This window comes from Ornithodoros turicata, chromosome 5, assembly GCF_037126465.1.
Source record: "Ornithodoros turicata isolate Travis chromosome 5, ASM3712646v1, whole genome shotgun sequence".
Lineage (NCBI taxonomy): Eukaryota > Metazoa > Arthropoda > Arachnida > Ixodida > Argasidae > Ornithodoros > Ornithodoros turicata.
In genome coordinates, this window is record NC_088205.1 from 43743617 (window position 1) to 43760717 (window position 17101).

At 43.9% G+C, this 17101-nt stretch overlaps 1 protein-coding gene and 1 long non-coding RNA gene across 6 annotated transcripts in view; one reads left to right on the forward strand and one right to left on the reverse strand.

The window, feature by feature from the left end:
• The window catches only part of LOC135394417 (uncharacterized), a 208611-nt gene that overhangs the window by 56070 nt on the left and 135440 nt on the right, over nt 1-17101 (reverse strand). The window lies entirely within an intron of this gene.
• On the forward strand, nt 9113-10369 carry LOC135395608 (uncharacterized). The gene is made up of 3 exons (XR_010423210.1): nt 9113-9290; nt 9460-9597; nt 10277-10369. It is a non-coding gene; the product is annotated as an uncharacterized LOC135395608 (long non-coding RNA).

A 17101-nucleotide genomic window follows, 5' to 3' on the forward strand; every position in this document is an offset into this window, starting at 1 on the left:
CTCTAAGCTAATTAAGTCAATATTAAAAAGGTGATTTGCCTATTGACCTTTTTTGACCGTCTCAATGTCGGGGTCGCAGAGGTTCCAAGCTCGCTTCAAGTTTGCTTGACTGCTGTTTTCCATTTTCCCCTTTCGGCCCTTGACGTCATACGACTATTAAGTTAAATGATTGCAGTTAAAGAAAAGGCCCCAGCAGTGGAGTTGGAACCCACTGCATTCAATTGAAGTATGTAAATATGCGTTATGAGACGCATGTTTGTCCTATGTTTAATTGCCTCATCCCTTACATCGTGACTGTAATGTTTTACTGCTGTCTATACAGGGCTCGACCTTGTACAACTTGCACTCTGTCTTGGGTTTCTACTTCCCTCAGGTCTCAGAATTTTTGTTTACCTTCGTTGACAATAATGACGCTTGACTAATGAAAATGATCGAATTATTCTCTACAGGAAGATTCTATATATGCAGCAGGTTGAAAACACCATAGCTTTAACTCGACTGATTTGGACACGTGTAATCTGCTCCTCCTGGTTTGGTCAACCCCTTCTTTTTAATTGTGATTCTCATTGAGCTGTCCGCTATTTTTAACCTGTCGAAATACGTCGATGAAACTTAGGCTATGCTAGGATAGCGTAAATGCAGGCTAGCTGGTGGATAAATTCCATGATAGGCAAGCCTGAGCGATGGGCAAATCACGTAAACAAACGCAAACACAAACACGGCTATGCTAGTACAGCAAATAATACCCACAGGGTTAAGTGTTGAATCGCATTCCTTCATTTGTCGCAGCTTGTTTTACTATGACCTTTACCCAGGTTGCATTCGATTATCGGGATTCTCTGTCCTTCCCAGTTGTTCACGATTGGCACTCGTGTGAAACATGCGCTTTGAGATTACAGTTAGTGATCTATTTCTTAGTAAAATTATTGTTTCACAGATGGTGCTGCGTCAAAATACTATCAGAAAAAACATCTTAATCTCTGTCACCACATATATGGCTTTGGAATATCCGCTTATTGGCATTTTTTGCAGAGTCCCGCGGATGGGTTCCTGCGACGGTACTGATAGGGTCCGAGCAAAAGCTAGCCTACAGCTGCCATTTAACAACCAAACCTCGAACGCCTCATGATCTGTACATGTGTGCAAATGAATATTTGAGAAACATAACAGTAGTATGAGTGGTCAAAGACTACGATCCTCCTTCGAGATACAGAAATGTCCTCACAGTGCCTGGCACAAGAACCTATCATTCTTTTGCTGCGGTCCCCTGCTGTCAAGCTGCTGCAAAGCTGACATCATTCTCGCTAAAAACAATAATATTCCTTGACGAAAGGGGACAGTTCTTGCTGTAGTGAATGTAGCATAAAGTACACAATTCCTTCCTGGCGGTATTGACATAACGCATTAAAAAAAATTTCAGCCTTGTTTCAGTGAGATTTTCTCTGGCACAGAATATAACACATATATAGCACATTTATTTAGCGCACATACTGCACAAAATAGCGGTCAGCTCACTGACAACCAGAATCATAAAGGAGCAGTTTAACAAACCAAGATGAGCAGATTACACATGGGTCATTCCAGCCGAAACTAGCCCGAGTTGTCACTAGACCCCTTTTGATTTTGCTAAAAAATTGTGTGTATTCCCTTAGGCTTACTTTACTTAATTACTCCCTTAGGCTTAATTACTTTTCCTAAAATATTTTGTTTTTTTGAACACTGAGAGTCCCGCGAACTGGGCCCAAACACGAAAAAGTGTTGTTCGGTCCGGGCGCCATCCTGCCATGTACAGATGACGTTTGTGCGCTTTCTTTGCCTGGTGTTAGAGAGGACGGGTTGATCTAGCTTACCGGAGGACATATGGAACTAGAACAAATCTGGTCACGTGGTGAGAGCTCGAGAACGGAGCCCATTTTGGACCAATTTTACGATAAATTGTTGGCAAGTTAGCATCAGCGCAGGAGCCCGAGATTATTTATACTGATTAACTACTGTATGGAGATCACGTTCAAGGAAAATATGAAGCTGATCTGTGTTCAATGTTCAAATAAGTGATCGAGAAGATCGACAATTCGTAAAAAATGTCACTTTTGAGGCAGACTTTTCGCATACATGAGGTCGTCTGGGAAGTGAAAAAAGTTGTGCCATTTGTAGAATAGACCCTCTCCTACAACATACTAAAAAATTACAGGTGTTATTTTTTCTTGAACGAGAAAAAAAAATATTTACGTCAGCGCACCCACATCCCGCCCTGTCAGGCACCGCTACGGTCTTTGAATCATTTCTGCATTGATATTTTCTTTCCACTATTTTATGCCGATTTTCCTGCGTTATTTAACCATCAATATTTGAACATAATCAAATTTATTCAATACTGTCGCATCAGGACACTACACTATTCTCAAAACAATTTATTGTACTGTTGTTCCGCCCTTGTCCTGAAGGAAGAAAAAAATATGTCAGTCGAACACTGCCTTCTTTTCAACAGAGGTGGATGTTTCCGCGACGCGCATTTGAGTAAACGAAATAGGCTCAAAATAATGGTACTTCCTCGTACACTATGGGACATGCCTCACTGTGCCTCGTTATCAGTACTTGTTCTTCCAAACGTACGTCCTCGGTGGAGAGCCACAACACATGCACACTCATCAAGTTGTTTTTCATCCAGAGGAACAGCTGTGAAGGGGTCAGGATATATCCACTGAATGGTCGCTGTAAGCTAGCCCTAGAAGCCAACCTCTTAACGGTACCGCCCACGCCGTCACATGGTCCGTTACCGTGAGATGAGGCGAAAAAGTGCCACGTAGCGTCTATGCCGAAGTCATGCTTGTGGAGGCAAAGATTGTCTTTTTTTTGTCTGTTTCTGTGTTGCGACGCAGCACCATCAGAGAAAAAATAAATTTTTCTGATGTGAGGTAACTTCACCTTAAGTTCGTCAATAAATAAGCGCTGAATGGCGTGAACCGTAACAGTGTCATGAGTCAGACAATCTGAAACGATGACGAAGGTGTTATGAAGTCACGATTGTGAGTTCTCAGTGGAGCTCTTGTGGTAAACAACTACGGGATCAAATGCTGCTTGTGTCTCATTCCTGTAGAACGACTGCGGAGTACTCTGCGCCACGAGGTTATAGTTTTCAGCGAAATCCATCATTACAATTGCTTCGGTCTCCTGCAGTGACGCCTTGGGGCCTTGAAGGAATTTCGCTTCCGCCTTAGCGCGAAGAACTTGTCCCGTGGTAGGATGACCGTGGAAAGTAGCAGTCGACTCCCGGGCATCCAGTGTTTGAATTCCAAGGCATCTTCTGAGGAGCCAAAACGGGATGCGACACCGTTGAATATTTTGCGCAGCACATCTTTTCCGGGGCACTGGCGGCACTTCCCTCTCATGCATCCTTCGCTTTCTATACCACAGACTGTTTTTGCAACGAGGCTTTTATAGTCGTCTGATATACCGCATGCATGCAAGAGAAGCTTAAAGGGACTCTGATCAGAAGTTCAACAAATCTTTCGTTTGCATCTATTACGAAGGTATAATATGCCTCCAAGCCACACGTGAATTATTTTGGCTGTGCGCGGCGGCAAAGTTTGCCAAACGGTGAGCTGAAAACAAGCTTGGCTTTTCCTCCTCAACTCGCGCAATCGGCGCCGAAATCTAGCCTCTTGGTAGTGGACATCCGCCAATTTCCGTGTGTGTGACGAAAACATGAGGTTCATGTGTCATTGGGCGCCCGGATCGGAAGTTCTGTGAGAGCGGCGACATCCGGAAAGCGATCTTCAATATGGACGTCGAAGCAAGAAACGCGGAGACTTGGAGCCCGGAACTTTTTTCTGGCCTTTCTGCGATAGGGAAGGAAATTCTGTGTGCTGAACAGTTCGGGAGCCCCGCTTTCGAAACATCGCCGATAAGGCAAATGCGAGCCGAAGTCAAAGCTCTACGTACATCGGTCACAGATGAAGCAAACAGGATCAGTCGCCTGTCTTCGACAGACAGGTAAGCGATGAGCTTTTTAACGCACACTGTGATCGAACATGTAAACGTTCTCTGAAATTTCGTGTCCTCATATTTAATGCGTACTTGCTGTTTAAGATGCCATACCAGTCGGGGAGCAACTCCGGTTCACGATTTTCTCCATTCTAGATGGTGCCACGGTCGCCGTCCTTATCACGCCGTTCGCCTCCGACTGCGAAATAATCCCCATTGTGCATGGTTGACGTAGCGAATTTAAGAGGCCGATATCACCCGTCGCGGCCCCATGTATTTTCTATGGGGCAAACTTTTTCATTTTTCTCGATAAATACTCGTCCGATCTTCACGATATCGGTCTCATTTGATAGCTTTTAACAATTATGAGAAAATGAATTTTTCAAATTTTCAATTTTAGCTTGGATTTTTCATTGAGACGTTGTAGAACGTGTGGAAAATAGCCAAAAATTGACCTTGGACTTCTGAAGCGAATAGCAGAAAAGAAAATTATCCTATGCGACATTTGCTCAATCCATTTTGTTCCAAAATGTGTCCTGAACGTTTTGGTACCACTATCTCGCGTGTAAAGTCAGCCGTTCTTGAGATAAATGAGAATACCTGAGGGTATGTACAGCGCTTCCTCGGGACAACTTTTTCTGCCGCCCGGTGCTGCCACGACGCGGGCTTTACGTCTAGAAGGTATTTATCCGCCAAGTGTGACCTTCATTTCAGCATACTATCCGAGTTTGGGGAAGGGAATCCGAGGGAAGGGCGCTAAGCACCACTACAGCGGGGCTATTCTTTTTCCTGCTCTGTGGCTTATCCGCGCCGGTCTTTGAGAAGCGGGCACAAGTGGGCATGTAATGACTCAGCATGCTATTATCGGTATTGGGCTCGTCCTTGCAGTTGGGACTGTCCCGTCGATTCGCTTGGTTCCTGTGTGCGTGTTTGTTCTGAACATCTGGAAGCGTCGAAAGATATGTTTTTATAGCCTTAGTTGCTCATGCGCCAAAAAAACCCCAATCATCAAAGATATGTTTGGCGCAGGGACGAGCGGTGATGATGAGCCGAGCAACTGAAAATTCGGCACCCGCCAAAATAATGATGATGATAAATACTAGTGAGATAAGCACAACATCCCCATTGTCTTGCGGCCTCCCAAATATATTTTTTTTCTCTCTCTCTCTTGTTGTTCTCACTTTGTTGTCGGGAATTCCCTTGTAAGGTTGGTAACAGGTCAATGGTAGACGGCCACCGATCCTTTTCACGTTCAAATCATTTCTATCTGGGTTTGTGGACGCGACCTCTGTATGTATAAGATATCGCGCTCTGGCACAGATAACAACGTTGGTACGGTTCAGGCCCGCTCACACACAAAAAAAGGGGGAGGAAAGAAAAATAAAGATGTAACAAAGAGCATTGACCATTGCTATGCGCTGCTCGTTTGCGAGTATGAATCGCGTTGTGCTCCTGCAGTATGTTGCTTAGTTTTCAACAATGTCACCTTATCTCAGCAATGAAAACAAAGGAAAACTAAATTAAACTTAATTAATTAATTAAGTATTATTTATCAGTTTAAGGGCTGAGTTGTCAATGAGACAGTCTTTGTTTCCCCTGCTTATGGGGCATGCACGAGCAACACCGAGCACCCTTTTCCCGCCATTACTGGTCGTTATTGTTTAGCTTTATTTATTACAAGTACCATTCTTTTCGTATTTTTATTTGCTAGCATTCAGATTATTTGCTAAACGTTTGTTCTGGCATTAATTTATACTTCAAGACGTGCACGCGCAACAGGGAACGGTTGCATCCCTGCGTCCGTGCATAACGTATAAGATAATGGTAATATCATATGTTCAACTCCAGCCCAAATGATCGTATTCGGACATTCCAACCTGATACTTTTTTCTGCACGAAGATACAAAAGGAAAAAGAAACATGTATACGATGTGTATGTGTGTTTTTTTTTCTTATTCACTACCGAGCGAGAATAAATACAGAAGTCATACTCTCGTGTAAAATTTGTACACAAAAGGAGGTGTTCAGTCAAAAGTGGCGTTCAGTCAAACGTCTTGAACAAAACCGCATTCAACTGAGCAGCATTCGGTCAAATTGGCGGACCACGTGCTAGCCACTAGGTGCCGATTTGGGGATTGTCGCAAAAATGTAGTTGCTGGAGGTGCACGTTCATGGGGTAGACAGTTGGTACCATCACATGCGAAATTCACAAGTTAGTCATTTTTGTATAATTGGTGAGGGTATTGCAAACGAACATTGCATAGCATAAGTACAGCCCCACTGATGCCAACACAGAATAAATTATTTCGTCATCGTGAACCGTTTTCTATTCTTCCAGCCGAGAGATTTTGGTGAAGCAGCAAAACGATACACAAGTCGAACAGAGTGCAAACCAAGGAAGCCGCCGACAGACACATGAATAGATGCGTTTGTTCCGCAAAGCTGCGTTCTCCTCAAGAACCCCTCTTTTGTTAGGAGATTAACCGCGCATCCCGAGCGAAGTCGGGGCGAACAAAAACAACAAGGTCACGCATACTGAGGGGACTACATGCCCCCGCGCTGTATGGCGCGCTTCTTGAACAACGGCACTCGGCGCCCCTAGCGCCACCTCGTGGCTGGGTAGACCCCGGCGCCATCTCGTGCCCAGAAACGACGAAACGGCGCGGGGTACATACGACCTCCGGCGGCCCCATGTATTCTCTATGGGCGAAACAATGCGATCTTTTGCAGCTAATACTGGACCGATTTGGACCAAAATGGCCTTGTTCGATAGATTTTAGAATTTCAAAAAATTCGCATTGGAGACATTTGCAATTTTTTTTGCAGAAGTTTTTAAAAACCTTACGAAAGCTGCAAAAAATTTATAAGTTGGGTCTCTCGCTTTTGGAAGTTTGTAGCTCGTTTACTGTAGCACATATGTGAAATGTAATCAGTAGCATTTACGCGGAATTCTTTCTTGAATATTTACGTGTCCATGTCATGTCTGTCCATGCCTCCAGTTGTTCACAATATTGAAAAAACTTAAGGTATGTACGGCTCCGTGAACTGCCCCGTCTTGCCATCGTACAGTAGCGCCACATTGCTGGTCAGAAGAGAACTTCATATCGTTCCGCCGAATGCAGTCACTGTTCTGGCACCCTATCCCAGAAGGGGTTTCCCCGGCAGCGGAAGCGCGAAGTTGAGGTCGTGAAACCTGTCTGGAGAGATCCACGTTGAGTAGGTCGTCGCAAAATAATGGGAAGGCCTTGAGTCAGAATAGGGAGAATAGGCGGCATAGACCAGGAAAGCTTTGCTACACAGCCACACAATATTCGTCTCGCATCGCATGCACGTAAAAAGAATGGTAGGGTTAGGGGAGTTGAGGCACAGTGAGACCGAGTGGTGTTATCATTCGCTCTCCCGATGTGTTGAAATTGGAAGACAGTTTTTTTTTCTTTTTTTTTAATGAGGTAATATCAAACAGTCAAAGACTGGATTATGGAAAGGCCGAAAAATAAGGAATTCCAAGAGGATGTCTGCGAAATAAATAATTAAGCCAGTACGTCAACAATGAAAAAAACATTGAAGAATTTCTACGAGGTGTTGCCCGGACGATCCGCTTCTAGGTCGCAAGCTGAAGTAATCCGAGACGTTCGGTATTATAAATAACTGTAAATAATGCAAATAATTGCTAAGGTCCTACTTTTGAGAGATGCTCCATTGTATGGGCCCCTAGACCAGCATCCCCACTTTGGAGAGATTCGTTTAGCGATGTAAATAATTGTAAATAAATGATTTGGTTAGTTCAGTTCCATACTCATTGTCGCAGTCACTGGTAAGCTCCTACTTTTGACATATGCTTCATTGCTTGAGTCCCCAGACTGGCTTTAGAGGGAGCTTTAACTACATGGGCCCAACCGCACGTAGAGCAGTACGTCGTAAATAAGAAGTCAAATTGCCCTGACGGCCTATAGGATGCGCAACCTCCACATGATCAGGGTTGTAAAAAATCGTGATTAAAAAATCAAATTATTCTGATTTTTTTTCATTTAAATATGATGAATATTGATTAACTGAGTTGATTTTTGTCTTCTAAGACAGATCTTCACATCATTGCTTCCGTGTGCCACCTCGTAGTAGCGAAATCACTTTTTGAGCACATACAAAGAAGGGTGTCTAAACTTCTAACAGTGCGGTTAACAGTTACTAGCTAATGCAAATAGAGATCTATTTGAAAACTATATATTATGAATTACACCGAATAGTAATAGGAAAAAGAAATAACTGGAAAAGTTCTGCGCTCGTGGAATGACCACCCGCCATGTGTAACCAAATTGTTTGCCAGTGTGCCGGAGAGCCACTGAAGGGGTCACGTGACGCTGTTTGCGCTAAAAGTCACTGAAGTATAATATATTTCAGGCTGTGGTTCAATTCCAGGCTCAGTCTCATCTACCCCAGCGTCTCCAGTTTTATGTTACTATTCGAATTCAAACATAACATAAGGGAGGTGATTTAAATCTTGATTAATATTCATGACTTAAATCGCGATTAAAATCGGTGATTTAAATCTGGCTGATTTAAAGCTCAGCTACGCCGATTTTCAAGTGTTACAGAATGGAATGGTACTCACACGATGTGTTCATAAGGGAACACTGATTATGTATGCAAAATAGTTATCCCAAACTCCTCGTGGTTTTCCGAAAAAGTGAATTTTTAGTTTCACTGACATCCCGTCTTGTGGCCCGCAAACCCTGTGTCGACGACACATTCGTGGTCTGAACGCGCTCCGGCTTGGCATGACTTTTGGCTTGGTTTCTTCCGCCAAGCCGGCCAGTTTCTTCTGCCGAGCCGTCTGCTGCGCAGATTCACATTAGGGAAGTGATAAACAGTTCGCTATTAGGGAGCCAGTATATTTCTGGACTTCACTAAACCCAGGAGGAATGTGAGTTTTGCTTCCTTCGACTGCAAAGCATTTGGTAGGCCAGTACAGACTTCCTGGTGTCATTCGTGATTTGTGCTGCGTGCCGAGAATGCGTGAGCGTTTTGCTCCCGTCTGCAAGAACACTTCAGTATGCAGTTCCAATGTTTCAAACCACAATTTTCCGAAAGGCGAAAAATAAATATATTGACTGCAACAATCGGTTACAACTCCGACTGGGTGCCACCTTCGAAAGCAGTGATTTGATCTGTTCATCTGGCTCATACGAATGTTACGGAAGCAATGCGCAACTTGTTTCACAAGAAGCTGAAGATGTCTCGTCCGGGATGCTGTGCCAACCTTATCTGCAGCAGGAGATTGCAGGGGCAGGACTAGGCAGCAGATAAAGGTAAGACGCGTAATGTTAGACAAGTCTGTCATGCGGTGTAAATTGCATCGCGTAGAAGAGAAAAATACGCTATCTGTCAGTTACTGCTTCATCCTTTAGAGATTACGCCGCAGCGGGTGTATTCTCAGTACAGATTTGGAATTGCCTTATTTTTTAAATGATTTCGCAGGCATTCTGGCACCACCGAAAAGCTTGCACTCCACTTCTCAACTATCACCGTCTGGGTTTCAAGCTGAAGGCTTTCACCAGTGCCAACCAGACGCCCTTCAAAGTTCATATGTTTTTGTTGACGGAACAGTGACACCTGGTACTGAGACATTTCATTTTCTGATTAATCAAGTGCATTCCATCACTTGTGCTCGACTTCTTGTGTTCGTATACCCTTGCTGTTGCTCGCTAGCTTAGAGCAACCATGCCTGAGGTGCCAGCGCTTTCAGAGTACATTTAAGCAGTATCATCGTATCGTATGCACGGCAGCACATCTTGTGTATTTTGAGTAAGGTATAAATTCAATGTTGGCTCAGCTGTTGTATTTTGGTCACCAATAAGGTGTTCCTCCAGAGCGCTCAAGGGCAGTTCAAGCAGTTTCATGTGTGCAACAGCACATACTTTTTCTCAGTTTTGACTAAGGTAAATCGAAATCTTCCAGTTGATGTCTTTCGGTCATAAATTATGTTTTTCGAGACATTCAAACAGCATCATATGTGCAACAGTACATACTTTTTCTCAAGTGAAGTAAGGTAAATCTGTCCGCCGTGGTGTTCTGGCAGTGCAGCAGAAGCTTGTGTTGCATTCAAGTGGTATCATGTATACAAAAACTGTTTTATGCCTTTCTGTAGCTGCTGTACTAATATTGTGAGTACAGAGACATTCCTGCATAACATATCGGAGCATCTTGTGTGCTATTGTTGGTATGATCTGCAGCAGTATATTGATAATGTTAATTATTCAATGACTTCAGCTAACATTTACATTCTTACTTCCAGGTAAACCTGTCATGCAGATGCCCTACCCCTTGGTATGCATAGTACCGAAGATTGCAAGATTGAAGTATGCAAGATTGTACCGAAACAATCCACATGGAGCATTGCGACACACCACATACTGCATGTCTATGCTGCGTGTACAATGCATCAAACCTATTCTCAGGTACAGGCCAGCTGGTACGCAATTACAACATGAAACAACTGACACAGGGATTGTAAAGTCATGGCTTTTCCTCCGCGCCTCGGGTTTCATGTTATTATCCTCACATGCAGCTCAATTCGCCTGTGCTGTGCAGCATGAGCAAAAGCATATATTGTTTGTGGTCACATGACACGGAACATAAACACAGTGAAACCTTCCTATGTTGGACAGCCGCGGTGCAGCCGAAGCGTCTCCTACTTATAGAGGTGTCCGAGTTACAGAATACGACAGCAACAAAAAATGGAAGAGATCGCAGCTGTGAGAAATGTCCCCCTTCTTCAATTTAAGGTCCTTAGTGGTACCTGGTGGTGGTGCCTGGTAGTGGTACCTCTACCCACTCACTGATAATTATTACTGATTTTAGTATATTCAATTCCGTTCAGATTCTACTCAATGGCATTACCTCTGGAGCCTTTCGCAAGGAGCTTGGAGCAAGGACTTGTCTCTGAAGCGTCAGCATACTTCTCATAGCTTTGGTGCAGTGCTCGTTCAAAGGCTCTAGACAAACTGAAGACAAGTGCTCACATAAAGAATTACAATGTAAACTGACAGCACTTGTTTTTGGACGCTAAAAACTAAAGCAACAAAATGCTGAGACCAGTATAGGGGAAAAAAGGGGCAAAAGTCAAGGCCGCTGGCTCATTTTGGGTCTTTTTGGTGCAAAGATGGGCCAATATTGAGGTAATTTGGCCAGGGTCCGACTTTGCAGGGAAAACCCTATCCTACTTCCAAGATAGGGAGGTGTCCGACATAGAGAATTTCGTCCCCATGTAGTTTCAATGGGAGCCTGCCCGTGCAAGGAAATCATGGAGAGTTGTCCAAGGTAGGGAGGTGTCCGACTTTGGAGGTTTTACTGTACTACAGAGCATTCTACATCATGTAATCTAACAGTTGTTCACGTTTGGATATTTTAACCATGGAATTCACCCTGCATGCACCATACCATGTCCAAACACTAACAACTGCTAGAGAGCAGCACGTACTGTTTCCGTATAGCACTTATGGCTTGCGTCCTGTGATCGGAAACAGTGGTGTCTTTTTTCTGCTACAACCAGTAAACTACAGTAAAGATTTAGAAATACTGTGTCATACCATAAAGCACTATGGGAAATGGCAGTTTGAAAAACTGGAGAAGACTGTCGTTAGAACGGGGGACATGTTCTACGGTGAAATTTTTTACAGTGTGTGCTGCACCACGTAATGCACTGCAGGCCTACCACAGTATGGTAACGCTCTGAATACTGATTTGCTCAAAAAAGGAATCTGTGCGTTTCTTGTACTAACTTCCCCTTATGCAAAATAGTAGAAAAATGTTTTCAGCCAATGGGGAGGGAGAGGACATCATTCTGGAGTCTCGTTGACCTACAATGTGTCGTGTGTGAAGGTCATTTTGAAGAGTGTAGGTGGTATAAGACTGTGTTCCCACGTTCTCGGCAGTGTTGACTAATAACCATAATAAAGTAGAGGGTACATTTGTCGCTTCATATATTTGTGTCATGGCAAAGTATGTAGAGATACATCTGTCTCAACATGCAGGTGACAAAACTGCTTTTTATGCCTAAACTATGACAAATAGTTGTCTGTTCAGCACCACTAATCATGTGCCGGCCTCCATGACATGTCTGTGACATTCCAAAGTGATTAACATGTCCCATAGATGTGTGCAATGCTGAAGATGACTGTGTACCTTCTATGGATTCTTGATTCAAGAAAAGTACTGTGTGATTTGCTAACAGCGCCTGGCTGTACCTCCACAATTCTACATAAAAATATGTAAAGTTTGCCGAAGGAAATATCATGAAGGTCCATAGCGAAAAACCCTCAGACGAGGGATAGGAAGGGACATACACAATGTCTCAACATAGCTTGTTTATGTCCCTTCTTGTATCTCCTCTTCAGGTCTCGCCATCATGGACACTATCACCAGCTAGCTTGCTGTTTAACCGTTCTTTCAACGATAAGGGTCACTTTCTTGGACTGGATGGCAGCCAACATGCTGTCAATAAAAAGAATAATGGAAGGAGCTCAACATGATCCTTAGGCTGTGCGTGGTCATTGCTTTCTGACAAATGGTGACTTCGAATTTCAGGACAGTGGTAGTATTCTTGTGTTCTCACCCTTGACGCCCATTGTGTGTCATCGGTCACCTATAACCTGCTAATATGCACATAGCTAAAACAAAGTATATTTGTATTTCTTTGAATACAGTTGGTACAGCACATTGTTTTTTACATGTTCTTTGGAAAATATAAATAAAAAATTCTCTACTCTGCAAGTCTCCTATCAGCTCTACAGAGCAGCTTCGAATTTCACTAGAAGCCACGTGTGAAACCTAGACCAAACTAGTGGTGAAGGTCCATATAGGTCATAGATAGATACTATTATTATTATTATATCATAGGTCAGGCTTAGGTCCTGGTTGGTAGCAACGCATTTGAATTTTATTAAACATTGGTGCAGGAGGTGACCAACATAACTAAATACACCAACTGACTCTCACAAATTTTGTGGTGTTATACTTTTGAAACAACATTAATACGCTGCAGTGGTCTTTTCTCCTTGTAACCTAGAAATATTAGGTCTTCGGCATCACCAGCCTTAGTTGCTGAGCATGCAGTTATTTACGTTGAGCACTGCAGTTTCATATTTGTTTCTCTGGACAAGCAAGCCCGCTTCCCCATTTTGATAAGAGTCTTTCAGCTTTGACAGGGCATTTGGGGACAAGGAAAACATTTGGACTATTGTGTATTTTGCTATGAAGTGCACCGCACAAGGCAGAGGACAACATCAACCATTTCCACTAAGGTTATTAAATTTGTGATAAAATACATATACCTTTTGTCACTGACTAATTTGGTGGCAAAGTTACTTGAGTGGCAGTCGTGCAATTTTAAGCACATGTTTAAAAAAAATAGGATATGGGAAGTGCTGACTGGTTGAACATGTGGAGTACCCAATATAATAATTGGGGGTTTACGTCACGAGAGAACTGAGTGTGGAATACACAGCACAGTGTAATGTTCCTTATTCTAGCAATGTTAGCATGGCTCAAGAAGTGGGAAATGTTGCACTACCCTTATTAACATCTGTTGGGCCCAGCAAACAGGGTACACATACCCTGATCTGAAGACACTATGCCTAACTCAAAAGCAATATGAGATCTACCCGTACGTGTTTATTTGCGAGACTATTATGAATGAAATATGGCCTGTGTGGTATAGAACAATGCGCACACTCAAGTAAACATGCAAAAAATACGTATAAGGGCTCTCGACCTACATGCCGCGATGCGCTCTACGAGATAAACAACATACTACAAAACTACACCCAACACTTTTTGTGCGGGGCAACTCTAATGAACACTTTCATATAACCGACGAATGGGTCAACGAATGCAGTTCGAGTGGTCACGATACATTCGTACGTCGTTCATTGCAGTCGCGCTATGATGCTGCACAATATATGTATCTCGTGTAACAAGCCTGGCAATCGCACGATGTGCATGGGCAGAAATACGGCCCTCTTTATTTGAAGACCAGTCCTCTGCAGGTATATGCTCAAACGATCACCAAGTCTCACGTTGTTGCTCAATCGCTCCCATTCCTGCACTTGTAGTAAAAGCAGCAAACTGGTTGACGTGAATGGCTGCCGAACGGTTGAACTGCAAAGTTCTCGAGCACATAATCACAATTTCACGCCGAAAATGATGTTGAGGTGAGTTCGCGGTTGTTGTTTCCATCGTTCAATAGTTATCGGGATTACGTCGGACGAAACGCTCATCGTAGCCGGCGGCCATAACTGGATTTCCTCACAAACGGGAGCAGACGCCAGGGAAGTCAGAGAAAGCCTCAGCTTTCATCCAATCAGACGCACGATTCTCTATCTACGTAGATGGAGCAGGTTTATCCCATCTACGTCACAAAAATGGCTGCGCCCATGGCTTGTTTTGGTTTCTTTGATGAATTAATTTTCGTAATAGGAAGACAAAATTGAGAAACGAAGGTGCGTTTCGGGGGCAGTTGGATGTGCTCGTTCTGAATATCACAACCGTTTCAACACATCGGGAAATCGGCGTAGCTGACCTTTAAATCAATCAACCCTGCACATGATAGCATGAAAAACATTTGTCACGTTTGAGGTACCAACGGCTGTGCAACCGGACGGCATCTGGGGACATTTCCGGGGACGTTTTGTCCGGGGACATTTTGTCCGGATCGCCCCTTCTCATTGCTGGCGGCAAATTTAAAGGGAAAGTTCTGAAATCGGATATCCATATGTGTGCGAAAGCCGCTCGTCTGTGGAAACTATAAGAAGGAAATTTCGCCATGGTACAACAAAACATTAAATTAACAGCATATAAAGCATTAGTTCCGAGTGGCTCGGGGCTAACATCTCCATTTTTTTCTTTTACAAATCAATCAATCAAAACATTAGGAAGGGAGTTGCCTCAGGACAGAAGCCGCCGATATTTCGAACAAGGACTGTTCTTCTTCTGTTCTTATGAGACTGTTCTTCAGAGACTGTTCTTCTTCAACAGTCTCTGTTCGAAATATCGGCGGCTTCTGTCCTGAGGCAACTCCCTTCCTACATCTCTACTGGTTCGCTGGATTTCTACCCATCTACAATCAAAACATTAGTTCCCCTCATTTAGAGTATGCATCTGCAGTCTTGGACCTCTGCACATCCACGCTGTCCGAGAAAAAAAAAATAAAGAAGACAAAATGCAAAGGTCTGCTGCACGGCTTATCTTGTCTAGGTTTCGGAGGACTTATTCCGTTAATGTTTGTAGCGACAAATAAATTTAGGTTCACTTGCACACAGACGCAAGGTAAATACACTAAATCAGAATAGTCAGTTAAATACAAAATGCGTCCGCAAAATGCGCAAATCTCGGCGCAAAAGAAAAATAAGCAGGTGAATATAACTAAGCGAGGGCCAACAAAATATAACATTTGGACTCCGCGCTGCGTCCAGAAAGTCAGACAAGTTAAGATAGCATAACATCAAGAAGTCACCAGATGCAGTCCACAAAGGGACAAAAGGGAAGAATTGGCTTTCGTCGGGACCTCCTTCTTTCTTTGTAGCTGAGTTGACCTCGGCAACCCAAACATGACGTGAGATCCCTGCATCTCAATAGTCAAGGAGGTCACACGTGTTTTTGGGAGTACACAATCCTGCGGAGGAGTGAGTTATTTGTACTGAGGGTAATGGTTACAGCTTCCTCCAGGCTGAGACCCGTATGTTCGTGTGGCGCCATCTACGAGCGAAAAAATCGTGAATCGGAGATGCCGCCTGACTCGTATCCCCTCTTAAGGCGGCGCGCACCCTCTGCGCTGTTTGTCGAGAGGTAAAGTGTCGGACTTTGACACGAAAGGTCCGCAGTTCGATTCGAGACATTCACGTCTTTTTCCTTGTCTACTTGTAGTACTTTGTTATTTTTATTTTGTTGTTGTTGTTTTGTTGTTTGTTGTTGTGTTGTTGTCTGTACTGACTGATATTATGGAATTTTTAGTTGCTCTTCGTATTGTTTTACTAGTGCATACTTAGTGTATGCCGACGTACAAGTGTGATCGGATAGTACGGATGGCAATATGGGCAGTACACACACAGATGGTATTACAGTCGACCCCCGTTTATCCGGACGGTGCCGTTCCCGTCGAAATCGTCCGGATACCGGGGCATCCGGATAAATGAAACGACCGAATAGAAACGTCCTACCGAGCAAGGTTTAATTAAAACACAGAAATCTCGTCAATGACAGCTGTTACATAGTAGTGTAGGCTCTCGATTCCTGAAAACTTTTGCTAATTGCATGGAGTTGAGCCATGCTGTTGCGCTGCTCGAAGAATGTCAGTGCGGTCGCAAAGTGTCAATGTCGGAGCCTTGTTTCTCACTGGCGTCATCGGCACCGTCTTGCTGCACATCATCGGAGGCAACAGCAGCAATCACACCGTCATCAGTCATAGCTGCACACGCGTCATCATCCTTATCAACGTCGACGTAGTCAGAAACCGCAGCATCATCTACGGCAGTCGCAGTGAGCCTCTGCATCAGGGATCGCAGCTCAGCTAGGGGAATGTCTTCATCGGCCAACGAGCCGTAAGCAGCAGTCCCTCGGGTTGGAGTTCTCCCCTCTAGAACCGGACAGTTGCTCGAGATATTTCCAAATGACTCGACTGGCCAACGTGACCCAACGCACACAAATAGAAAAAGGGGTCATCGTGCACGGTTGTCTTCCCTACGGAGGAATGTAGGTCCCTGATGTGTGACAGCAATAACCCCAAAACAGCGAAAAGGGTGACGAAGCGGGGTCAGCGGCTCCTCTTACTCACGGGTGTCCGGATAACTGAAGCTGGATTACTAGAATTTTCGACTTTCGTTCCCTGGAATTCTTGTCCGAGTCCGGAAGCTGAAGTCCGGATAAACGAGAACAAAATACATGGAGGAAAATCCGTTCCCGTGCCTTTTGTCCGGATACCGCGGGATCCGGATAAATGAAGTCCGGATAAACGGGGGTCGACTGTATAACCGAATGTTGCCAGCAGTGAGTCTGAGCACAAGACGATTGCCAATTAAGAAATCAGGAAATGGCCAAGGAAATGTAACTTCATATGCTATCAAAG